The sequence below is a fragment of the Vulpes vulpes genome, chromosome 4 (assembly GCF_048418805.1).
Source record: "Vulpes vulpes isolate BD-2025 chromosome 4, VulVul3, whole genome shotgun sequence".
Taxonomy (NCBI): Eukaryota; Metazoa; Chordata; class Mammalia; order Carnivora; family Canidae; genus Vulpes; species Vulpes vulpes.
Genome location: NC_132783.1, coordinates 87,640,128 through 87,647,695, shown reverse-complemented (window position 1 = coordinate 87,647,695; position 7,568 = coordinate 87,640,128). Strand labels below are relative to the sequence as shown.

The window sequence follows — 7,568 nt, the reverse complement described above, 5'->3', positions numbered from 1 at the left end:
CCCGGGCACATCCCCCCCACCCAAGTAGACACGCTGCAGGGGGCTGCAGGGGGAAGCAAGTCTTCCCAGTTTTGCAAGGTAACAATTGGGTTTAAAATCAGCTTTGTTTAGCAAAGCCCTGCCCTGCCCGTGCTTGACCTCCTGCCTTTCTGAATTCCTGCACCACCACCCCTGCGATGGCACAGAGACTTAAATAAGTGAATTGAAGGAATCAGCCACTGTGTGTTGAGCGGGACAGCCACCCTCTCTCCCATGCTACCTTCAGTACGCTTCAAGAAGGCAGGGATCACAGCTCACTCCAACTGTGTCTCGGCCAGTAAGACTGAGTGGTGGTTGCGTGTTCCTGATCTCAATGTACACGTCATGAGTGATGAAGACCAATGAGGGGACAGTGGTGCCATGGCCAGGGTGGGCGATGGACGGCTTTGCCGACCCTTCCACAGGAGTCACCACGCCCGGAAGCAGGGGACAGGAGCAAGGTGTGCCCCCCATCCCAAGATCTGCCTCTCTAACAGGCACCCAGAAGCTCTAGGGGCTGAAGTCACAAGACAAGGCAGGAGCTAGACAAGCTGAGGCTGAGAGGAGATGGGTAGCATTGGGACACATTCCGAAAAAACACCCGGGCTGGAAATGGGGGCACGGGGTACCTGGAGCTTGACTTCTACAGGCCTCAGCTTCCCCACCTACGGAGTAAAGGGTATATCATATACCAGACAAACCGGGACACTGTATGTGTTTCGATTGAACCACTTGAAATTGCTATCAGATCAAAAATAGTTGGATATTGGCAAATGCCTCTTGATCCAAATTCAGAATAATGATTCCAGGACACTGGGCACAAAGGACTATCCTGAGCAAACGGGGGCACACCGTCAGTCACCCCACAGCTCGTGACCACACTTACTTGTAACACAAAGCCCCTCCCGCCCCCCAGCCCCTCTGTCATTAGGCTGAGGTATAAAGATTAAGTTAATGGCGGGCGGAGAAAATCAGCTTTGTTGGCAAATTGTCTCTGATATTTATTTTGAACATTAAAACGAATCATTCCGACTAAAGAGGGCTGTAGTGCGCGGCCCATTAAAATGCATGCATTATGTATAACTCTCCCGGCTTCACCTCCAAGTATTATCAGCCTAAAAAGCAAACATGGTTTTTAAAGCCCCTTGTTTACGACATCCCGTGACAGCTGATTAATGGCCACAGTTTCCAGATCTGAAAGCTTAGTAACCCAAGCTAGAAAATTCAATCTTATTCTAATATAGGTGGCGGGGCGGGGGGGGGGGGGGGGGGGAATGCAGGGGGAGCCCAGCCAAATGGGAACAGAGCACAGCTCCTCAAAGGCATCCACGCTGTGGGTTGTAACCACCGCAGCAATATCAGCTGGGCTTTCTCGGGGGAGGGGCGGCACTGGATTCATTTCCTGGGGCTGCCACAGCAAATGACCAACAAATGACCACGAACTGGGTGGCTTAACCCAGAGGAGATGCATCTCCCACAGTTCTGGAAGCCAGGGGTCATAAACCAAGATGATGGCAGGGCCATGCCTGCTCGAAGTCTCTAGAGGGCACCTCGGCCTCGCCTCTTCCAGCTTCTGGAGGCTCCTAGCGTTCCTTGGCTCTTGGCCGCATCCCTCCAGTCTCTGCCTCCGTCTTCACATGGTGGGTTTCTGGGTCATTCTGTCTCTTATGCGGACACTTGTCATTGGATTTAGGGCCCAGTCTGATTCAGAACGGCCCCACCTGGAGACCCTTTACCTTAACTACAACTACAAAGACACTTATTCCAAAAACGATCACAACCTATGGTTCCAGGCAGACCTCCCTGTCCTTTGTGGCAGGACCCCTTTCAATCTGCTACAGGTCTCCTTCCCCCTCCCCAGGTGCCCCCTCTCTCCTTAGGAAGGTCACAAGACCAACCCGACCTGCAGATCCTACTGGATCCCAGGAAGCTATGTGATCTGTCCATAGCGATGCTCTCCAACACCCACCCACCCTCCCGGGGCCCTGAGCTGGGACCCGGCTGCCATGCCCACCCCCTCCTGTGGGTTCCCAACCAGCAGCCAGAGCAGTCCCTCTAAAGAGCCTGCTGACCCCATCACTCCTCCTCTTGGCCCTCAGAGGCACCCCCGGGCCAACAGGTCTCCTTGTCATGGTCCGGAAGCCCTGCTGATCTGCCTTCTGACCATCCTGCCAACCTTCCTCACAGGATGCATCCCTTCTGGGTGGGTTTAGATAACACTGTCCCACTTCCAGCTGGAATGATGCACCCCTGAAGATCTCCACCCAATGCCGCCTCCTCTGACAGAGCCAAGTCCCCACAATCACTGCCATGACATCCTGTACTTCTCCTTGGCAGTCTGCACACTTACATTATTTATTAGTGGATCTTCTTATCTTTTCAACACTTCAACATGCAAATGTTGTGACTGGCCTGCCCCAAAGTTCTCCTGTAGCATTTACAAAAACTCCAACCACATTCAGCCCTACATGATGGGTTCCACCTACTGTCTGCCTTCCTTCCCCTGACTCACTGGGCTCCAGCCCTAGCAGCCCCCTTCTGTTCCTCCAGAATGCAATCTCCCGCTTGCCTCAGGACCTTTGCACCTATTCTACCTGAGATAAACTTTCTCCAGGTCTTTGATCTGCCCCACTTGCACCAAGCAGGACCCAATTCAAATGGCACCTGTCAGGTTGCTGTGGCCCATGCAGTGAAGCAGCAGACGCACAAGCTCCTGGAGGAGACCCAGCTGCACATGAATGAGTTGTCCACCTGCTGAGCTCATCAACGACACATGCACCAAAGATGGCATCTCAGCCGGGAAGAACTGGATGTTAGCAACACCAAGTGCGCCCCCCCCCACCCCCCCCACCCCCCCCACCCCCCACCCCCCCCCCACCCCCCCGCCGCTGCCGCCGCCACCCACTGTGAGTGGTTGACGGCCCTCCTCTAGAACACATCACGGCTGAAGGTGTGCACTTCGAGCTGTGGCTGCCCCTCACCTGCCTGATAGGTGACATGCTGTGCCCCTGTGTCCTGACACGAGGAGAGTCTCTCCCTCACAGCCAGCACAAGCAGGCCAGGAAGCTGCTGGCCTCCCTGCGGAACATCATGGTGCCCACCTATTGCACCTGCTTCTTGGCTGTGGAGGAGCACAGCCCCTGCAGCTCTGGAACTCTGACGACGCCATCAGCCAGCAGCCACAGAGCCCAGGCCTGGGGCTCGGCCAATACCAGGTGACGCTCAGCAACGAGTACTCCCCGGGGGCCCAGCAGTGGCGCTGGCCTGCCAGCAGCAGATCCAGACCCTCAGGACGCAGTACAAGGAGTTTGTCAATAACCTTTAAAAAATAATAATAATAAATAACCTGGCCCAGCAGTGGCAGCAACTCCAAATGCCACAAAAGGAAGCCGACGCCAAGGCCATCTGACCACCACCTGCCCCACCTCCGGCCCCCATATGCTCCCGCATCACCCCACCGACCGCCCAGACTCCCATCCAAATGCCTGGCTCCTCTGAGTGTGGCGTGTCTGGAGCAGCTCTGGATCCTGCCACTGCCAGCCACCCAGGGCTCTGGGCCCCACAATCAGATCCGTCCTAGCAAGCCCCTGTGGTTTGACCAGCCTCATCCCATTGCCCCTTGGGGCCAACAGCTGCCTCATGAGCAGGCCCCCTACCCATACCATCAGGGTGGACCACCCCACTGCCCACCCTGGAACAACAGCCATGACAGCGGGTGGGGCGAGCAGCGTGAGGACCCTGGCTGGAACGGTCAGTGTGATGCACCCTGGAACAACCAGCTAACTGGCACAGTTAGCTCAAGGGCCCCTGGAACAGCCCACAGGAGCAGCCACCATGGGGCAGAGGCCAGCACGAGCCACCCCTCCACACGCAGCAGCCACCACCCTTCTGGGGGCCCATCCCACCCCCTCAGCCGTCCCTGTAGCCTGATCAGCTATCACACCCCCACAGCTTCAACCACTTCCCACCCTGCTTCATGCAGGAAGACTTCCCCTCATGGCACCCCTTGGAGCGGCCACCCTATCCTCAGCACTGTGACTACCCCGCCACGGGACCTCCGTGCTGAGATGGGAACCCCACCACCACTACCACCCTGGCCACCTCATGCCTCATTCTGAGATCAATGAGCATCCAGGGGAGGGGAGGAGGTTCTAGCACCTCAACCTCAGCCTTCCTCCCCACGGCTTCAGTGGGCAGTCCCCCCATGTGCGGCGACAGGGCCCCTCCACTTACCCACAATGACCCCAGCCTGGTCCCCAGCCAGCGTGCCCTGCTTCCATCTCCCCACTGCACTGATGGCCCCCCTCATGAAAAAAAAAGAGAGAGAGAAAAAGAGACAGCCCCTGTCAAGAGAGCCTTTCCCTTACCCCCCTTTCCAAAACACCCCCCCCAGACAGACCAAAACACCCCCAGACAGACCGATCTCACACTCCTTCGTTGTTTTCACAGCAATTATTAGCAAAAGTCCTCTCGCTTCCTGTTTCGGGGTTGGTTTTGCTTTCTGATTTAGTCCACGTTCCTCAACTAGGAAGCAAGCTCCCTGAGGACAGGGACCCTGATGGTCTGGCTCACTGATGCAGCCCCAAGGCCCAGGACGCTGCTGCCCGGTTCCCACTGCTTGTTGGATAAGCAAGTGTCCCAGAGCCCGGCACAGCTCCCGAGACAGAACAAAGCCTCAGCAAATTCACTCCCGGGAGCCCTCTGAGTGCTGTGGGTGAAGACAGTGCCCTTCCTAGAACTGCCAGGGTCATCTCGGCCTTGATCTAAGGGCAGCACTGCCAACCTCACACCCACACACCCACACAAAGCTTGGGCAGCTCCCGCACTCATTCAGTTGTTAGTTCTTTTGTTCATTCATTCATTCATCCTGCACCCTGCAGACGTTGACTGGGCCCTTGCTGTGAGCCAGGCACTGTCCTGGCCCAGAGTTATGGCAGAAAGTGAGCTGGCCCTGCATCCGGGCCCTCTAAGCAGACGACCTGCTGGAGGCACCCTACCCTGCCAGTGTCCATCCTAAGGGATCGGCACAGAGCAGCGAAGCGCACTCGTCCCGAGCCTCGGTCTTCTCACCTGCCCAGTGGGGAGCAAGACCTGGTCCACTAGCCCAGAAGTCCCGTGGCAAGCGAGGACTAGGAAACGACCTTTGGCTGTGGGGTGCGGTGCCCCCAGCCTGCCCCTTCTTCCCTGGTCTCCCTGCTGCTCACTGGCCATGCCCACCCCCTCCTCTGCCCGTGACCTGCAGTCCCCCTGGCCCACCCAGGAGCATGGCCCTGCCACTTAGACACGCCGGAGCTCAAACTCAGCCCCGGGTGTGACCATGGAAGATCACCTAACCTGGCAAAGCTGGGATTTCCTCACCTATAAAATGGTGATGATGATGTGTTCAAACCACTGGCGGGAAGACAGAATGAGATATGCTTCCCGGAGACCCTGCATTCCCCAGGCGCGGAGGAGCAGCTGTCCTTCCCTCTGGAACGTCCTCACTCCTCCCCGCTGCCTGCCTAGCTCCTGCCTGTCCCCAAGGCGCAGGCCAGGTGCCCCGAGCCCCTGGTGTGGCCCACCCTCCTGCCACATGGCTCCTCCCTACTGGCCACTCCTGGTTCTCCTCCTGGCCACACACTTGGGGCAATGACCAAACCCGGCCTCAGGATTCTCACAGCGCCTGACACCACAGGCCACACAACACGGGCTCCCCACAGACTGAGTCACTGCTTGTTTGAGGGGCACCTCACGTGCAACGACATGGTTCCCAAGCCAGAGGTACCCTCAGTCCGGGAAGCACACAGATACACAAGCAAATACCTCCCATGCAGAGGCATCCACGGAGGGCAGCACCTGGAGAATTCGGGGGCCTTCCTGGAGGAGCTGGGTCGTACAGGGGCAGCCCTTCTTGCCCGCGTGGGAACACTTGTTTGATGAGTGTGTTCCTGGAAAGGCTCAAGGGGCCAGCATCCCCACCAGCATCTATGCCAGCCTACCAGGCCTGAGGCCTGATCTATGATGACTCCTTTAATGGGCAACGGCTGACTTTGGGTTGATCTGTTCCCAGTTCCTGATCATATAATTAAAGGTCTGTGACCCAATACACAAATGGGCTGAGATCAGCGGCCTCCTATTTCAGGGGCTCCTTGATGTGGGGAGGAGGGTACCTGGCATCCATCATCCCCTCCATCCTAAGTTTGTTTGGACAGACTAGAATTTTATTGCTTATGGATTTTCCAAAACACTCAAAAGACAGAACATCGGTCTTGAAAGCTCTTTCTTATCCAATATCAAGATATTTGATTACCACAATAAATGTCACTTTCCCTGTTTGTTAGGGAAGAAAACGGAGGACCCAGCTGCGACCTGAGCTGGATCTGAGCTCCCTCAGAGACTCGGGGGCAGGCCAGGTAGGGACCCTGGCTACCACACCCAGGCCACCATCTGCCTACAGCCTCTGGGCCTCCCTCCCAGGCGGGTTACCCTTGCTGTGGGCAGGAGTCCTAATGGATCCCTCCCCACCCTCCCCTACAGGACAGCCCTTCCTGTCCCCCTGCAGATGGTGGGGAAACACCCCTCCACCTTCCCAAGGCCAGGGAGGAAGGGAGGAAGGCGAGTGGAGCCAGGCATAAAAGCTGAGCCCCTAGAGAGCTCTGAGAAGTGACGGCAGGTTGATGCTGCCCCACACCCTGTGGAGGTGGGCCTGTGAACTTGGGACAGTGGCTGGCACTGTTACCCTCCCTGGGCCCCCGCAGGGAGACCAGTGGGCTGAGAGCTCAGCAGGGCCACCCCTCCCGGGATGCCCTTTGTGTCAAGAACAGTTGCCTCCAGAAGAATACAAGCATCCAGGCCCTCAGCTGGCCTGATACCCAACCTCTCAGGCTGGCGCTCAAGGCTCCACTCTTCTCCAACAGCAGCCTGGCTTCCGGCTCCCCTGGCTATGCTCTTCCTCACATCTAAAATCCCATTCCCCTCTCCTTTCTCTGTATACCCAAGCACTCTGTCAAATCCCAACCCAGAGTCCCCCTCTACCAGGAGGCCTTCCAAGATTTCCTCAGTCCCCAGGGCCAACTCTCACAAATGGCTATACGGTTCCGTTCTCTTCCACTCACTTCATACTTACAAACTTCTTATACTAATTTCATCAGTTATGTTTTCATGCAGGCCCAAAGTGCGATTACCTGAGCTATGAGCTCGCAGGAAGTAGGGGCTCCTTTAAGGATCTCTGAGTCCCCCGGGGATAGCCTATTGCCCATCACAAGGTAGTTCTCCATGCACATTGGTTGTTTGCCTCTAACTGGGCAGTCAGCTCTTGGCAATATAGACTCAAAGGAGGAAGATCGAGTCAGTGCCCCATCTGGGTTCCAGGATACAAAGAAAATGCAGGCCATGCCTTTACTGTACCACACATGGTAGAGCACGAACATCGGCCTCTGGCCAAAATTCCCATTCTGCTCCTCCACCTGGAGAACCCCCCAACAATCCTCCATGCCCAGCCTAAACATTACTCTCTCTGGGAGTCTCAGGGCAGGTGCATCATGCCCTTCTCACAACCTTCAGATATACCT

General features: G+C 56.6%; 1 pseudogene; it reads left to right on the top strand.

Annotated features, from left to right (window-relative positions):
* The first annotated feature begins 415 nt into the window (after positions 1 to 415).
* Positions 416 to 6,960, top strand: LOC112927830 (calcium homeostasis endoplasmic reticulum protein-like; annotated as a pseudogene).
* The last annotated feature ends 608 nt before the right edge of the window (positions 6,961 to 7,568 follow it).